The sequence below is a fragment of the Staurois parvus genome, unplaced genomic scaffold (assembly GCF_062004578.1).
Source record: "Staurois parvus isolate SC_StPar_1 unplaced genomic scaffold, SC_StPar_1.0 ptg000207l, whole genome shotgun sequence".
Classification (NCBI taxonomy): domain Eukaryota; kingdom Metazoa; phylum Chordata; class Amphibia; order Anura; family Ranidae; genus Staurois; species Staurois parvus.
In genome coordinates, this window is record NW_028318003.1 from 8,885,768 (window position 1) to 8,903,681 (window position 17,914).

The 17,914-nt window shown below is 41.7% G+C and overlaps 2 protein-coding genes across 25 annotated transcripts in view; one reads left to right on the forward strand and one right to left on the reverse strand.

The window, feature by feature from the left end:
- Nucleotides 1-17,914, reverse strand: part of LOC149461272 (FXYD domain-containing ion transport regulator 6-like) — a 111,360-nt gene that overhangs the window by 76,856 nt on the left and 16,590 nt on the right. The window contains exon 2 of one of the 2 annotated variants that reach the window (XM_089678622.1): nucleotides 5,394-5,663. The exons of the other annotated variant lie outside the window; for it this stretch is intronic. The gene's annotated coding sequence lies outside the window, so the exon portion shown is untranslated. The remainder of the gene's footprint in view (nucleotides 1-5,393; nucleotides 5,664-17,914) is intronic. 2 annotated transcript variants of the gene reach the window in all.
- Nucleotides 1-17,914, forward strand: part of LOC149461273 (uncharacterized) — a 128,963-nt gene that overhangs the window by 35,682 nt on the left and 75,367 nt on the right. For 14 of the 23 annotated variants that reach the window (XR_016312907.1, XR_016312905.1, XR_016312900.1 and 11 more), the window contains one exon: nucleotides 13,708-14,201. The exons of 6 other annotated variants lie outside the window; for them this stretch is intronic. The gene's annotated coding sequence lies outside the window, so the exon portion shown is untranslated. Of the gene's footprint in view, nucleotides 1-5,969; nucleotides 6,040-13,707; nucleotides 14,202-17,914 lie in introns of those variants that run through there. 3 more of the 23 variants (XR_016312913.1, XR_016312904.1, XR_016312897.1) reach the window with 1 other exon arrangement.

A 17,914-nucleotide genomic window follows, 5' to 3' on the forward strand; every position in this document is an offset into this window, starting at 1 on the left:
GGAAGGAAAACTTTTCTCAATCTAATGAATTTTCGGACAGTGTATTTGGCTACCATCAGAAATTACATTCATTTTAGAATTCAATGTTAAAAGCAAAAGACAATTTTCGAACGATATTCGTCCATTCATCGAATGTGCAAAGAAATTTCATACAACGTTTTGTACGAATATTCTTGTCCAGAAATGTAAACAAGTATGGCCAGCTCAAGGCTCCTTTCACACAGGTGGCCTGATCAGGTCTGCCTATCAGCTTATCAGGTGGACGTCATCGTTTCATGTTAGCTGATGGGTGGGCAGGTGTAAGAAAACTTGCATCCATTTACATCTGATTAGCCCTGAGTCTGTCAAGGTCTGAAAAAAAAAAATTGGAAAAAATCTGCATTTTCCATTATTTTTGGACCTAAACGTGGCAGAATGGAAGCAATCAGATATAAAGGGACAAAAGCCCATTTACCCCTGGGTGCCCATAGACCTAATATGGGTCCAGAAAGCATCACTTTTTAAATGCAGCAAAAAAAAGTAAAGCTGACCTTCACCCCCAAAAAACATATTTTTTATATCTGGCTCCAGCCCCCTTCCTCTCCCACAATTAGATATTTTCATTATTTTTAATTTTCTTCTGTAGGTGGACACTTCCTCCTTTCTTGCAAGAATTACATTGTGCCCATGTGCTGAAGGGCTCTGCTTGGACTTCACTACCTGGCAGAGACCTTCGGCACATCTACTCATTTCCCATATCTTTCTAATTACACCACATATGCCAGACCATCAAAGATGGCGATGCCAGTAAGGTACATGGGGGGGAGGAGTAAGGGTACTGAAGTTCCTCTTTAGTGGTCAGGTCATGCAGGAGATCTGTTCATGGACCCTCTGCTGATCACACTTGTAAAAATGTAAAGAGCAAAATCAAAATGACTTTAAAGCGGAGTTCCAGCTGAAAAAAAAAATAAAAGTCAGCAGCTACAAAAACTGTAGCTGCTGACTTTTAAAATACAGCCACTTACCTGTCCCTCGGTCAGGCGGTGTCCTCACCACTGCTGGTTTCACCGGCCATCTTCTCTCTCCGGTGCCGGCATCTTCAGTGCTTTGTGAATGGCCCAGTAGTGTTCTGGGACCTGTCACGTGTCCCAGAAGACTATGGGGAGGGAGGAGGGAGGACAACTTCCGCTTCCGATTGCCTAGGTCAGGGGTGTCAAACTGGCAACCACCCAACTGTTGCAAAACTACAAGTCCCATCATGCCTCTGCGAGTCATGCTTGTAACTGTCAATCTTGTAATACCTTATGGGACTTGTAGTTTGGCAACAGCTGGAGGGCTGCCAGTTTGACACCCTTGGCCTAGGTGATCGCAGCGGAAGTTGGAGCGGGTACCTGTCAGATTCGGGTACCCGTTCCCCCCGCTCCCCAACGATGCCAAGACTTAAAGCGGAACTTCCCCTTCTGGGTTTCTGGGTGGAGCTCCGCTTTAAAGTGATTGCAAAGTATTTTTTGTTAAAACAAACATACTTGCCTGCTCTGTGCAATGGTTTTACACAGAGCAGCCCTGAACCTCCTCTTCTGAGATCCCGCATTTGCTCTCTTGGCTCCTTTTTCTTCTCCATGTGACCCCATAACAAACTGCTTGTAATGATGGCACACGTGCTAGCTCACTCCCGAGCTGGGCGGTGTACGTCTATAGGCTCATACAGGGCAGTTTGTTCCCACTCCCAGCTCCCTTCACATATGATTTGACTGACATCAGCAGGAGCCAATGACTGCCACTGTACTCTAACCAAACTTATGAGAGCACAGAGAGGGGGAGAGAAGACCTAAATCCAGGCAAGGCGCTGAATCAATCCAGGACTCAGGTAAGTGTTTAAGAGGAGGAGGAGGACTGTAGGGCACTGTTATGGAAAAGTTTGTTAGCTTAAAGCGGAACCTCACCATAAAGGGGAATTTACACTTTTCCGCGCCCCCCCCTCCTCTAACACTTTTGGACACAATTTTCGGGGGGAGGTCAGGTACCTATTTTTGATTGCCTAGGTGATCTGAGTGGAAGTTTGGCCCCCTCTATTGGCCTGCAGCTTTCTGGGACACTTCAAAGGTCATCATAAAGTGTCTCCTTCATGCACAGTAGGAGGTCATCTGTGAAGCCTCACAGTTGGCTTCTCTTAGTAAGCATGCCAATGCCGGTTATCTGAAGACCAGTGAAAAACCAGCCCAAGAGAGGATGGCACGGGATGCTTGGAAAAGTACTTATATTAAAAGCCAGCAGCTACAGTATTTGTGTAGCAGGAATGAGTGTTTCTGATTGCAATTTTTAAAGCGTGATTTACACGCATTTCATGTGTCACGCATCCGGCAGGCCATTCACTTCAAAGGGTTGCCCTATGCGCATTTGAAGCCCAAAAGACGCTCCTGCAGCATTTCAGGCAACATGCTTTGCACAATTTTTAAACATGCATCTTGTCATGGTAGCCTGGCAATTCTTTTGCGCACCAATCGCAGCAAAATTGCCCTGTGTTTGAGGTGCCGTTAGGAATAATGTTTTGCCACGATTTGGAATCATGGCTAGAATCACAGCAATTGTGCCTGTGATTCACAATCACCAAGTGTGCCCAGAGCCTAAGACTGAATGAAAGTGATTCTAAAGGATTATTTGTTTTTAAGAAAAAATATCAAACATGTCTATACTTACCTGCTGTGTGCAGTGGTTTTAGATCCTCCTCTTCTCATGTTCCCCGCCGGCACTTCTGGCCCCTCCCTCCTGTCGAGTGCCCCCACAGCAAGCAGCTTGCTATGGGGGCACCCGCTGCTCCGTGTGTCCATGAGCCAATGGCCACCGCTTCTGTCTCAGCCAATGAGGAGAGGGAGTCCTGGGATAGACGAGACTCCAGTGTATATTGCTGGATTGAGACGGGACTTAGGTGAGTATTAAGGGGGGCTGGGGGAGAAGCTGCACACAGAAGGTTTTTTACCTTCATACATAGAATACATGAAGGTAAAAAACCTTGAGCCTTTACAACCACTTTAAGGTAAAAAACCTTTTGATTTTAGACTTCATTCACACTTGCTTGACCCCAAAGTTGCATGACATCTAGTGTAATTTTGGAGTGTGACTTTGATCATCTAATTACACCACTTTCTGGAACAAAGTTACATCAAAATTCACATCAAAGTATTGCAGGCACCTTTTCAAAGTTGCTGTGAGTTTAAGTTTCACCGCTTTGAACGGATGCCATTGAAAAGAATGGACTGCGACTTTGATGTCCAAAGTTGCATGACAAGTCGCTCAAGTGTGAATGGAGTCTAAGGCTCCTTTCAGATGGAGCAGACTCTGTCAACTAGATCTGCCTGCCCAGCGGGGGATGTCCCTGCTGATCCTTGCTGAGCAAGTAGATGACAGGTCCGTGTCTGCTCCGCTATGCAGAGCGGACACAAACACAGGCCGCTGTTTTCTATAGGGTCCTCGGATGAAAATGAATCAGCTGTCCGTTTCCATTTGCAAGACGGATGGGAAACGGATCCCCATTCTTTCAGTTATTAGCATACAGAATTGGATTGGATACCGGCAGGTATCAGCAGACACATGTCTGCTGACACCCACCGCTCCATGGAGAGCTATGGATGGTCCGATTGGGTCTGCCTGAAAAACTTACAGGCAGACCCGATTGGACCATCAGTGTGAAAGGGACCTTATAACCACTGTATGGTAAACATTGTAATAATAACTCTAAATATTTGCTTACTGAAAATAAGAGACACTTTCTCTTTCAGTTCAATTACTGAGATCCATCCATCTGAATAAGGCCAGATACACAGCTAAGCCTTCTAGGAACACAGGTAGAAACAGGCGATTCTGCCCACATCTCTGGAAATGCATGAAAACACGTCAAAACGAGCATCGCTCTTGTGGTGCCATTATTTCCTGATGGAACCCCAAACATGCATAGCAGTACCATGTTTTGTCATGTATTTGTCACATGAAAAAATGTACAAAATGCATAATGCAAAATACACTCAGTGCCAAGAGAAGGTACATGAACTACTTTGGTGTGTCAAGTGAATGGGCTGCCCTATGCTGCTGTGTGACAAATGCGCCAAAAATGCAGCCAAAAAAGGTCCATGTGCAGTAATATATGGGTGACTGTTTTCTAACATTTGTTTATAACAAAGAATCCTGAACAGCGTCAGACTGACCATTTGGAAACTCGGGCATTGCCTGAGGGCCTGGGGTCAGTAGGGGGCCCCATGAGATGCCCCTGGTACCTTTTTCATAGGCTTTTTTGAGTTTGGGCAAGGACACAGGGGCCCCATGATTCCCTATTGCCCGGGGGCCCCATGAGTTGTCAGTCCGCCCCTGATCCTGAAATACTGCCTTACGTTTACTGCTATAATCTAAATTCTAAATTAATCTAATCTCAGAGCCCCTTGATAACGCATTTCAAACCCTTGACAACGTTTCCCTTTACCGCCACAAATCATTTTGCCCCAGATAAAATGCAGATTATTCTGACTTTATGGGAAAAACAAAAACAGTATTCTTCCCGTCCGGTTAATCTCCTTCCTTGATATCTAGTGAATTGCTCTTTAAAAGCAAAACAAAGACAGAGATCTGGAGGAATTAAGAGAGATAGGATGTTTACTGTGACACCCGTACACACCTTTCCCTTGTTGTGTCACTTCTGTCGCTCCCATTTTCAGCAGAGCTGACATTTTCTTTGTAAGTAGATCTTTCGTAATTTTGGAGCATCTTCAAGGAGAAGGAGATTTCTGCTGGGAGTTGAAGGCGAGGGGGAGGGGGGGATTGGGAAGGGAGGGGGGTATGTGTATAGTCACATAGTCCACCCTACTGACACTCACCCACTAAAAATCACAGATGAACAGATTACACCAGATAAACCTCTTTATCTAACTAAATCTCTCCGATATCATACAGCAGACACCTGTGTGAATGAATAGACCAGGAACAGACAAAGGGAAGGGAGGACAATGGAGGAGAGGGATTAGAACTCTCGTGATACCAACAAATTCCATTTCCATAGTTTTGGCTTCTGATGATGAATTTCTGAACCTTTCTTCGATGGATTTCATGATCTGTATTCATAGTATATTTGGTATAATGAACACTAGTCCTATTTTCAGGTGAAGGCTCAGATAAGCATTGGTGGAAAATCAACCTTAACCCTATAGAAGGATGATTTCACATCACCAAACAAATCACAATAAATTCTGATTCTATAAATAAATTCTCAACCTTAATTACCTAAAATATTGCCTTGTGCAATGTATAACCCACCCAGATCAGACTGTACGCTCCGCTGGCGATTTGCAAATTATTATATTTAACAAAAAAAGAAATCCATATTATACACACACATCACATGCTATTCATCAAAACCATCCAGATGTTACCTTGTTGTATGCTGCTTCCCGATGGTGTGATCAGCAAGTGGTCTATTCCCTGTGCTGTGCTGGGAGTGCAGTCTGTAGGTTGGTGCTTGTCTGTATATGTGTGATGCGCTGATAACGATGGATGCAGACGGCTGTGCTGGTTAATCACACGTCCTCCAAGGGAGGGAGATTCTTTTCTATGGACCAGCAATGGGAGGGTGTTCTATGTGGCTGAGCCTCTTTTCTTGTGAGCCGAGGAAAAGACAGCTTTGAGAGTAGATGACATCTGTACTTTAAATTAAATACACAATGTACTTATTAGAAAGGAATTCCTACTTCTGTCGCTATCTCGTGTTGCATTTTTAATGTCACGCCCTATTCTCCCCTCTCTATTGACAGCAGGAAAATGTTGTTCCTAGCCACGTGAAGTTGTACTTGCTCGCTGATGAAGCAGCCAAGTGTGTCTGTTTGAATTCTCTGTGATGTCATGTAAACAAATCTGTGCTTAAATCTGTGATTTCCTGGCTTGTTTTATGCCAAATCCACACACATCTTTTGATTGTTAGGGTTTTTATGATGATTTTTTTTTTTTTACAGTCTGTCAATAGAAGTTTCCCAAAAGTCACAGGCAAGCGCAACCCTCTGAAGTATACTGTATATACAACATGTAGGTATACATACACCTACTAATTAAAATCAGTACATGTCCCACTAACACACACACTATATTGCCAAAAGTATTGGGACACCCCTCCAAATCATTGGATTCAGGTGTTCTGCTCACCTCCATGGCTACAGGTGTATAAAATCAAGCACTCAGGCATGCAGACTGCTTCTACATACATTTGTGAAAGAATGGGTCGCTCTCAGGAGCTCAGTGAATTCAAGCGTGGTACCGTGATAGGTTGTCACCTGTGCAATAATTCCATCTGTGAAATTTCCTTGCTACTAAGGCCAGCCATACATGGGTCGATTTTCGAACGATTTTTCGTTCGAAAATCGGACCTGATCGGACCTGAGAATACACGGATAATTTTTGCTCTGTTAGTGGGGCAATGGCACTGGCCGATTTTCGTGGTTCCTACTCATTTCGTTTATCGGGCATGCTGGAAAACTCATGGAAAACAACCGATTTTCAAAATCATTGGTGGCACCATCGGATTACAGAACGAACGATGTTTTTGATTTCCGATCGAAAAATCGTTTGGAATTAGACTCATGTATGGCCTGCTTAAATCTTCCACAGTCAACTGTTAGTGGTATCATAACAAAGTGGAAGCAACTGGGAACAACTCGTAAAATGACAGAGCGGGGTCTCAAGCGCCCAGTGCAAAGAAGTCGCCAACTGTCTGCAGAGTCAATAGATAAAGACCTCCAAACTTCTTGTGACCTTCAGATTAGCACAACAACAGTGTGTAGAGAGTTACATGGAATGGGTTTCCATGGCCGAGCATCTGCATCCAAGCCTTACATCACCAAGTACAGTGCAAAGTGTCGGATGCAGTGGTGTAAAGCACGCCGTCACTGGACTCTAGAGCAGAGGAGATGTATTCTCTGGAGTGATGAATCACTCGTCTCTGTCTGGCAATCTGATGGATGTGGTGAGTTTGGCGGTTGACAGGAGAACGGTACTTGCCTGAGGGCATTGTACCAAGTGTAAAGTTTGGTGGAGGGGGGATTATGGCGTGGGGTTGTTTTTCAGGGGTTTGGCCTGGCCCCTTAGTTCCAGTGAAGGGAACTCTTAAGGTGTCAGCATACCAAGACATTTTGGACAATTTCATGATCCCACCTTTGTGGGAACAGTTTGGGGATGGCCCCTTTCTGTTCCAACATGACTGTGCACCAGTGCACAAAGCAAGGTCCATAAAGACCTGGATGAGCGCATATGGGGTGGAGGAACTTGAGTCCTGACCTCAACCTGATATAATGCCTTTGGGATGAATTAAAGTGGAGACTGTGAGCCAGGCCTTCTTGTCCGACATCAGTGCCTGAGCTGCCAAATACATATCTGGAAGAATGGTCAAACATTCCCGTTGACACACTCCTAAACCTTGTGGACAGCCTTCCCAGAAGAATTGAAACTGTTATAGTTGCAAAGGGTGAGCCAACTTAATATTGAACCCTACGGACTGAGACTGGGATGCCATTAAAGTTCATGTGCATGTAAAGGCAGACGTCCCAATACTTTTGGCAATATAGTGATATATATATATATTTATATATATTTGCACTGCTTTGAGGTTAACAAGACTGACACAAGGAAACAGTAAAGCTGGCCATACACTGCTCAGATTTAAATTTCAACTCCAGGAAACTTGACAAATTCTCCCTTGCAGTGGGACTGTGCCGGCACTGCAAAGATTAAATCCTTGTATAGGTCTAGGAGGCATAGAAAAAATGACTTACTTACCCAGTCACATTCTCCTCTGCGCTGCTAGAGCAGTCTCAGCAAGGTCTTCTTCCCTAAGTTCCAGTGGTCTAAGGTCCTGACAACATCAAAACAGATGCAGGGTTTATAGCCCTGCATTGGGCTGGTAAACGGGGATACATTGAATTTTTGTGCTTGGGTTTAGATGCACTTTATGTCTTTTGCTCTTTAAGTCTTAAGATGGCTATACATGGATTGAAATTCACCTGGTTCAGCTGGGACTGTATGGAAAGTCCCAGTTGAACCGGTCAAATTTTCGATCCATGTATGGCTTCTGTACAACTGCTCTTTTGGAATTTTGAGTTCATTCACTCAGAAGTTTCCTCGCTGTCAGAATATAAAGGCACAGCCAGAGGATTCCCCCATCCACCTCGAATGTGTAAGTGTGGGGAATTGAGTTTGTTTTTGTCGTTTTCTGGATGATGGTCTGCTCAGTAGGGGTAATTGTTATTTATTAGACGAAGAGTTCACTGTCACCCAACTGCCTTAGGACTGGCCTCTGAGGCTGGCAGCATAGAAGTCTGTGATTTTGGGCCAACAAACCATAGCGGCTACAGCTACGGGATCAAGGCAGAATGCACCTGGGGGAGGTGGGTGGGGTAGTATAGGTCGGGAAAGAGAAACGAAAGGGATCCATGTACTAAAGTTCACATATCCTTTATAGCTGACCTCTGGGCAAACAGCAAAATACACTGATGAAATACATATATATGATTGATAAAGCAGCAGATGAGTCCAACTCTCACTCTGCTCTCTCCTCCCATCAGCTTGCCCCTTATTAGCACATGAGCACTGTAGAACAACTGATTAGCTAATTGTGATGCTGCCCCCCTCTTTCAGCCTGAGCTCTGTTGTATAGAGGATTAGGATACCAAGTCAAATTCCAAAGAAATGCTGGTAGGTCAATTAGCTCCTGTGTAAATTGGCCCTAGTATGTGTATGTATGAATGTGACTTAGGGACCTTAGATTGTACACCCCTTGAGGGTTAGGGACTGATGTGAATGTATAATATATACGTAAAGCGCTGCGTAAATTGACTGCAGTATATAAGTACCTGAAATAAATAAAGTTATGTGTATTTGCAGAATGCTTTGTATCACAGTGATGTTCTTTTTTTTAGGGCAGGTTCACACTATGTACCATGCACTGGGTTGAATTGCACAGGAACGTGCTGTGCATTCCTGCGCGATTCATCTGCAGCTCTGTGCGGTGCAATTTCAAGCCCATTCACTTGAATAGGCTGAAATTGCACCACACCAAAAGTAGTGCATGCAATACTTTTTGAAATGCACGAAAACCGCATCGCATGGTACTTTCTACCATGCGATTTGGTGTGGGCCAGTGCAGCAAACGCAATGCGTTTGAGAACTGCGTTTGGGGTGTCATTAACTTTTAGCTGACCCCCGCAGCAGATCACAAGGGCATTACGATCGGAATGCGGTACGAGAAGCCGCACTGGGCCGCTGCTCTCCTGCACCTCATTCTAGTGTGAATGAACCCTTGAAGTGGTTGTAAACCCTTACATATACTCAGTGAAGTGACTGACCTCAAGTGATACACAGAGATGAATCAAATCCTCTTACATAAGTTGTACCTGTCTATCTGCAGTCTTCTTTTCTCTGCATCCATTCAAAGTGCTGAATTCCTAAAGCTTGTAGAGCTGCCAAAAAAGGGGATATAGAGCTGAAGTTACACTCCGCAGAGCTCAGTAAGGAAAGCTCTGAAAGCTGATTGGGGAGAAGAGACATGCCTCCTCCCTCCCCTCCACACAGCTCACAGGAACAGAGCTGTGGCTGTCAATCTGATGTTGATCCCTCCCCTGTCACCATTTTTCTTTTGGTGTCAGGAAAACTTGCCAGAAGTGATTCATGCAGATAGTAGAGGAACGAAGCAGTAGACAGAAATTATACTTAGAGGTTGATTTACTAAAACTGGAGAGTGCAAAATCTGGTGCAGCTATGCATGGCAGCCAATCAGCTTCTAACTTCAGCTTGTTCAATTAAGCTTTAGCAATAAAACCTGGAAGCTGATTGGTTTCTATGCAGAACTGCACCAGATTTTGCACTCTCCAGTTTTAATAAATAAACACCTTAGTGTTCTTAATTGAGACAAGTACACACTATAGAGGGATTTGCTTTGTTTATATGTAACTTCTGAGGTTTACAACCACTTTAGCCCCTTGCCCTCCAGAGGATTTACCCCCCTTCCTGACCAGGCCATTTTTTGCATTACAGCACTCCATTACTTTAAATGACAATTGTGCGGTCATGCAACTCTGCACCGAAATGAATTTACGTCCTTTTTTCCCACAAATTGAGCTTTCTTTTTGTGGTATTTGATCACCTGTGCGGTTTTTATTTTTTGCGCTATAAAAAAAAGACCGACAATTTTGAAAAAAATAACAATATTTTTGACATTTTGCTATTAAACATATCCTGTAAAAAAATTTAAAAAATCAAATTTCGTCATAAATTTACACCAAAATGTATTCTGCTACATGTCTTTGCTAAAAAAAATCCCAATACGTGAAAATTAATTGGTTTACGTGAAAGTTATAGCATTTACAAATGGTGTTTTTTTACTAGTAATGGTGGCAATCAGCGACTTATAGTGGGACTGCGGTGAGCATTCTGACAGTGGGGGGAACTGACTTGGTGTCGCTGACATTTCCAGTGACACCAATACAGTGATCAGTGCTAATTAAATGCACTGACACTGTACTAATGGCACTGGGCAGGAAGGGTTAACATGTAGGGCAATCAAAGGGTTAACTGTGTGCTGTTTTACTAGGGGCTGTGTGTTAGTGCTTCACTGTAATCACACTGCTGTGGATAGCTGTGCACAGCCATCTACAGCAGTGTGCCCGAGCTGACAGGGAGGAGAACTGTTAGTAAACAAAACAGTTCTCCTCCCATGTCGGAGATCTTCGGAAATCACCTGGCGCAGGCGAGTAATTATCAGCCAGGACCCAGTGATTGACAGCAGCGGCCGCGAATGGCAGCGCAGGTAGGGCACGCTTGCACCCCCTACCCGGAAATGCAAAATCACGTGTATATATATATATGTGATTTTGCACACCCATGCTGCCCTGTAGCAGTATTTCTGCTATAGGGTGGTCGGGAAGCTGTTAATATTCTTAAGGTGCTCATCTAGTCGTTTACATGTTTTAAAGAGAATTCACAATCCAGGAGGTAAATTATATTTCTTGCATCACACATGTGCATTTATGTCATTCCAAAGTCCTCCTCTTGCGGATAATGCATTGAACATACTGAGGTTGATTTACTAAAACTGGAGAGTGCAGAGTCTGGTGCAGCTCTGCCTATAATCCAATCAGCTTCCAGGTTTATTGTCAAAGTTGAATTGAACAAGATGAAGATAGAAGCTGATTGGCTACCATGCACAGCTGCACCAGATTCTGAGTGTTCCAGTTTTAGTAAATCCCCCCATTGTGTATTACTTGGTTTTGGGAATTTTATATCTAGATCTTCCAATTTGTTTTTATTAATTCATCTTATCTGAAACACCCTTGTTAACAATTTATTAACATATTTTTGTTAGAATTTAATTATTTTTTTAAGTCATTTCAAATGTGTCTGTATAACTGTACATTCATCTTCAAGTCATGTTTATCTCCATCCATAAGTGCAATCCATTTTCCTTTGACAGTGGGTTTTAAAATGATTGAGTTGTCTGTGTTTAATGTATCTAATGATTCCTATTCTCCCTTGGATAGATTTTAGTATCCTGCCTTTCTGACTTTCACTACTTCTAATGCATCAGTAACTGCTCTTTTAGGAGTATCGATGAAATCCCATTTACATTTGACAGAGTTAATGTGGATTTCCTTCTTAATTCAGTGATGTATTAATGTCTATGGTTGTTTGAAATGTGTAAACCCGGGGATGATACAAATGTAAAGCCTTTCTCCAAAGATTTAGACTCACCATTTTTTCCCCACTTTTTTATAAATGGTCATCTTGGAGCCTGAAACATGCTTTCTTTCTCCTGCCACTTTCCTCTGCAGTTTCTTCAGTCTTATTTACTTCTTGTAGTCTATTTTTTGTATATATATATTTTTAACTGTAGTATTTTTTACCATCCTCTTTCTTTTTTTTACCATCTGCCTCCTTCCCCAGTCCCCCATTCTAAAAAGTGAATTTTCTATTCTCATAGTGTAGATGATCTAGTATCTAGTAGTAGATGTTACATTCTGCTACTCATTGAAAGCCCTGCAATGTTTAACCTAGTCCCCAGGTTATTGATTAGCCTTTGGGGCCACATTCTTCTAAAAATCAGTAATTGTGTATTCCAATGATCCAGTTCATCTCTGGTATGCAGATTTATCAGAAATTTGAGGAATTATTTGTGTGTACTACCTAGAAAACATCATTCTCCTGCCTCTTATGACTTGGTACCCATCTATGTAATAGCTATTATACTCAGTTTCATTGTTATTAGTCTTAACACAACCTTGGTTTTGCTTTGAATTCTGCTGGTTTGAAATTTGTGTTCCTCATGAATTCTTCTCTGAATTTGCCATGAACAGGGGTGGACTGACAACTCATGGGGCCCCCGGGTAATAGGAGATCATGGGGCCCCTGTGTCCTCGCCCACACCCAAAAAAGCCTATGAAAAAGCCAATGAAAGGTACCAGGGGCATCTCATGGGGCCCCCTACTGACCCCGGGCCCTTGAGCAGTGCCCGAGTGCTCGAATGGTCAGTCCGCCCCTGGCCATGAAAATATTTTTTAAACCAGAATGCTCTGCAGTTGAAGCATATGTAAATCAAAAAATATTTTTATATGGTCTGCACACAGAAGAGAAGCATTAAAGTGTTACTAAACCCACAACAGTAAAATCAGTCTGTATATGCAGTAAAGCTTGCTTGTTATACGCACTGTGGAACCTAAGTAGTTAATCCTCTGCATTGTGTAAAAAGGATGTTTGATCCTGTCTTCTCTGATCCTCCCCTTCTACTATCCCCGATCTCCTGATAGAACAGAGCCTAGTGGGCAAGCTACACTTGCTCAGTTTGGTGTGTATTGCTAGAGAGTTTTTTGTTTTTTTTTAGGAGAGTGCATGTGATTGGCAAATGACCAATCAGCACTGTCCAGACAGAGGGTCAGGGGTCCTGCAATCTCATAGGACAGTGAGTGGATAATTAAAACTCCTCCTACAAGTTTTAACCAGTGCTCTGCTGGACACTGATAGAAGTCACAAGACTGCTCTAACTGCTGATGAGAAAATATATTTAGTAGTTTATATTTACTAAAATAATTGCATTTCCATGTTCTGTGTACTGTGGGGAACAGGATATAGTGAATGCAGGGTCCGGGGTTTAGTACCACTTTAAAACCCCTTTCAGTTTATTTTTGCTGTGGTCCATAGCTAAGACTTCCATTTACTACTGGCCCCAGAAAGGCAGCAGAAAGTAAGGGGACATTTCTTAGGCATTTGTCATCATAGCAAGTGTCCATATTTGAGGATATTACCATACCCCACCTCAAACTCTGGTGTCAACTCTACAATGTTGGATTCCCCCTCAATCTCTGTCTTAGTGACAATGTCTTCCAGGACAAATAGAGAGAATATAGAAAAACTTGTTGAGTTTCTAAACATATTTTACTTTGTCAAAAATGAAAAAATAGTTTGTATTTGGATACACTTTCAGTTAGCTATTTGGAACAAATCTTAAAAGAGGTGTGTGTGCCAACTGGGCAGCACAGTGGCTATGTGGTTAGCACTTACGCCTAGCAGCACTAGGGTCAATGGCTCAAATCCCAACAAAGTTTGCTTGTTCTCCCTGTGCCTGCATGGGTTTCCACCCTCACTCCAAAGACATAAAATGTATCTACTGTGTTTTTTCTGTTGCAAAAGAGATGAGCATTTTTTCTCTTGTTGCAGGAGACTTCCATCAATAATGCTTTTATTATGGAAATCAAGTAGTATTATTTCCCTATGATCCTTGATGCAATGCTGGAAAGTGAACCATACTCTGCAATTTTGATAGATACTTCACAAAGGATGCCAACATATGCCTTTTTACTAAATGCTGGATTTGTTTCACATTATGAACAATGGAAGAGAGAAAAATTCATACATTCAGGAGGACGTTTACAACCACCTGGTGTTGCTGTTTAACCACTTCCAGTCCGGACACTTTTACCCCCTTCCTGTCCAGGCCAATTTTCAGCTTTCAGTGCTATCACACTTTAAATGACAATTGCGCAGTCATGCAACTGTACCCATATGAATTTTTTAGACTGATAAAACTATATTTTGGTGGTATTTATTCACCACTGGGATTTTGATTTATTGTTTGCTATATAAATGAAAACGTTTTGAAAAAAAGTGTTTTTCTTATAAAATTTTGCAAATAAATAATCTTTCTTCATAAATCTTGGCCAAAATGTATTCAGTTATCTTTTTAGTAAATAAAAAAATAACCCAAATTAGTTTATAACCAAAAATTATAATATTTCAATATTTTTTTTACATAAAGGCTGTAAAAGCAATCATTTATCCTTCTGTCTGGCTGCATTCTTGCAGCCACTGAGAAATACTGTGTGAGCTGTGATTGGTCACAGCTTGTCACATGGTACAAGGCTGTTGTAAATAGCCTTGTACCATGTGACCTCTGTGATCATTCACAGATTTCACTAGTAGTAAGCAATGATGTCAGAAGTGACATCTTGCTTTCTACTATTGATGTGATCACTGATTGACCAATCAGTGATCACATGATCGGGACCTCGCAGCGGATCGCGATGCTGCTCACTCCTAGGGAGCTCGCACAAGCAGGGAAGTGGTAGGACGTTTATAAACGGCCACCCGCCCCTGCACTGCTCCCGTCCGGCCGTTTATGTACATGGGCCGGACGGAAAGTGGTTAAAAACAAAAAGCAGGATACCATAGTCCCTCTTTAATATTTACATTTAAAGTGGTACATAAAGGAACCCAAATGAAGTATTCTAGTCCCATGTCTGTATGTTTGTGTGTTTATATCGAGGTTTAAATGTTTAACCCTGTTAAGGATCCTATCCCACTGCCCTTTCCACTTCACTAGTTGCACGTCTCTGTTGGGAACCATTGCTATGAAGAAGCCCAAGGTCTATCATTATTGGATTGGTGTTTGGAACGGAGGCTGCAAATGTATCTGATACCACAGCACATTACTGTTTACCCCATGATTATAACCACGTTGTATCTGAGGATTCAATAGATGTACATAGTTCTGGTCATACATGAGGACATTTGTTGATTTACAAGTGATCACACATTGGCAAATCCTGTTTCTTCATCACAAGCACATTCATTGTTCACTACTACATATTGGGCAAGTTTCTATTAGTTTCCAGCAGCATCTTGTTACATTTTCTATAAATGTAAATAATATAAGTAAATTGGTAAGAAACATAGCAGGTGGTCATGCACAATTCCAGTCCTCTAGCTAAGGAGAAACCAAACCATGTGCCTGGGCCAAGCTGGTAAAGTTTGATGGGAATAATAAAAGACTAGATAAAAAAATGTGGATCCAAATCTTTTAGAACAGATTACAGATAAAGATAAAGCAGAATTGAGGCACAGTAGATTTTTAACATTTGCTTTTCTCTTGAGAGGGCACTGGAATTGTTATTCAAAGGACAGAAACTACTGGGAATGGTTTAAAGCTGAACTTGACCATTAACATTTTTTTAGTTGTCATTTTTTTAATTAAAGGATAAGTTCATCTTTCGTAACATGTGTAACTTGTAACACGATACGTACGGAACAGCCCTGGCAGTTCATTGATTCTTCCCGTCAGTATATCTGCTTGCTCGTACATCCCGTACTGTCAAGCAGATATACTGATAGGTCTGCAGGAGACCTGCATCACACCAGCGATTTGCTGGTGCAATGCTTTAGAGGCTCCAGAAACGAAAAATAATAAATGCACACTTTTATACCTGTGCATTTATTATTTTTTTTGTAAAAAGGTGTACTTATCCTTTGAACATTTAGTGCTGGTTCACATATATGCAGATTGGATGCGGTTTGAACCACATTAAATCCGCATTACATGTGAAATAACATTGCTTCCTGTTCACATATGTACTGCACTGGCAGTGCAGATTCAGGTGTCCATTTATGAACCAGCGGTAATAGATCGCTGCTCAGTTCTCCGTTCTCCGGCATTCTCGGAGAACACAGTTCTCCTGTGAATGCAGTTTATGAAGCAGTTCTCCGAACGAAGAGAGAACGGTCTCTAAACGCTGGAGAACGGTCTACAAACTCTGAAAAACTGCTCATTTTACTATAATCTCGCGAGATTACAGTAAAAGATCAGTTTACTAAGCAGAGGTAAATTATCTCTGCTTAGTTTTCGGTCCCTCTGATTCTCCAGCTCTGGGCTGGAGAATCTGGAGGGAGAACACAGATCTCCAGAGAAGGGCTGACATGATCTCCTGAGTGTCATAAACTGTGAATGACCAGAGAATAGCTGAGATCTGTTGAATCGCAGCTATTCTCTGTGTCATAAAAGGACACCTCAGTGCGGAGTGAGTCCTGTCTGATTTCTGAGCAGTGCCGTCAGGTTCATGTGCCCATTATAGGCTAATGACTTCTATGGGAACGTTTCTAAACTGCACATTTGTGAACATGATAAAATCCTGACCTGATCCTGTCCTGAACCAGATGTAAAGCTGACCTGAACCAGTGAACAACTACCTTGCCAATTAGCTGTGAAACCTAAGCTTCAATCCGCACCGCACATGTGTGAATCAGTTCTTAAGGTTTCCATAACATCCATTCCCTAAAAATTAGATACCTATATTGCAAAAAGTAAAGGAAGTTTTTATTATTAAAATTGCAGTCAAGTAATTATTAGCATGTCATTCCACTCTGATTTGGTCTAGTTTAAGAAGTTTTTCCTTACTGTACCTATGTCACACATTGAAGATAAAGGTGTCTTTGTGTAGACTTCATCTCTCATGATGCCTTGGAACATTGTGGGCAGCTCCTGGGTTGTGTTTGTGGAAAATACTTTAGATATTTTTTTTGCTGCAGTACTGCCTACCACACACGATCAGAAAATCAGATGAAAAATACTGCTTTCAAAGCAATTGTACGATTATTTGATGGTTAGTACTCAGCTTTCGAGAGCTGATCGCGACAAAGCATGCAAAATTATCAGAAAGGGCAAACACAAAAATATTTCTCGTATGTTACCGGAATTAACGTTTTTTGTTTAATCAGTACAGAATTCGTCCGAAAAAAAGATTGCCCATGCTCAGAAACAAAAGAATACATTACATAACAATATGATATATTACATCACTTCCGAAGTTGTGTTCTGTCGTAAGAAATTTTTTGAATTTTTAGTAACCTCTTCATTTTCGAGACTAGCATGCAAAAAAAAAAAGGACGATCATTTGTCCAATATTCTCATTGTGTACTGGGCTTTTGCCTCTCGTCATTCACTCACAGAAGAGTAGCTGCAGTGACTGGTCACCAGAAATAGAAGAAAAAGTTTGGAAAGAATTTCTAAAGTATTTTTTATCATGGAGCATTAAATCCATGTTAACATCAATCATGGCACACCTGTTTTTTTTATCTTTCAGTTTTCTATTTTACGTATGTGCTCGGAGATCAGATTGAATATTCTCTATAAAGTGCTGAGAAATGTATGGGTTTCATAATAGCTTACAAAACTATATACAGTACAATACTGATTTTAAAAGCCTATCTTGCTTCAGCCATCAACTTAGTTAAAGGTTGGGTGTGTTTGTTTGAAGAATTCCATGTTTAAAACCCCTTGTGGAAGCTGCTGAATGAAGTATTGACAAGTGCTAATGGGCAGAGTCAACTTAAATGAATATTTACTATATGGGTGTGTGAGCAAATAAGTTGCACCTGTGTGCAGGCATACAATATAAAGTAAATTCTCCTGGAGCTTTCCTTTAACAGCAGTCAACACATTGAACAGAATGAATAATTGTAACAGGCTACTAAACTTTGGCAATATTCTGCTGAATACATTCATGTTTCCATAATCTATTGCACATTTTTCATTCTTTACTTGACGTTTTTCTTGTTCTTGGTCAGAGATTTATCCTTTTACCTTCAATTGAAT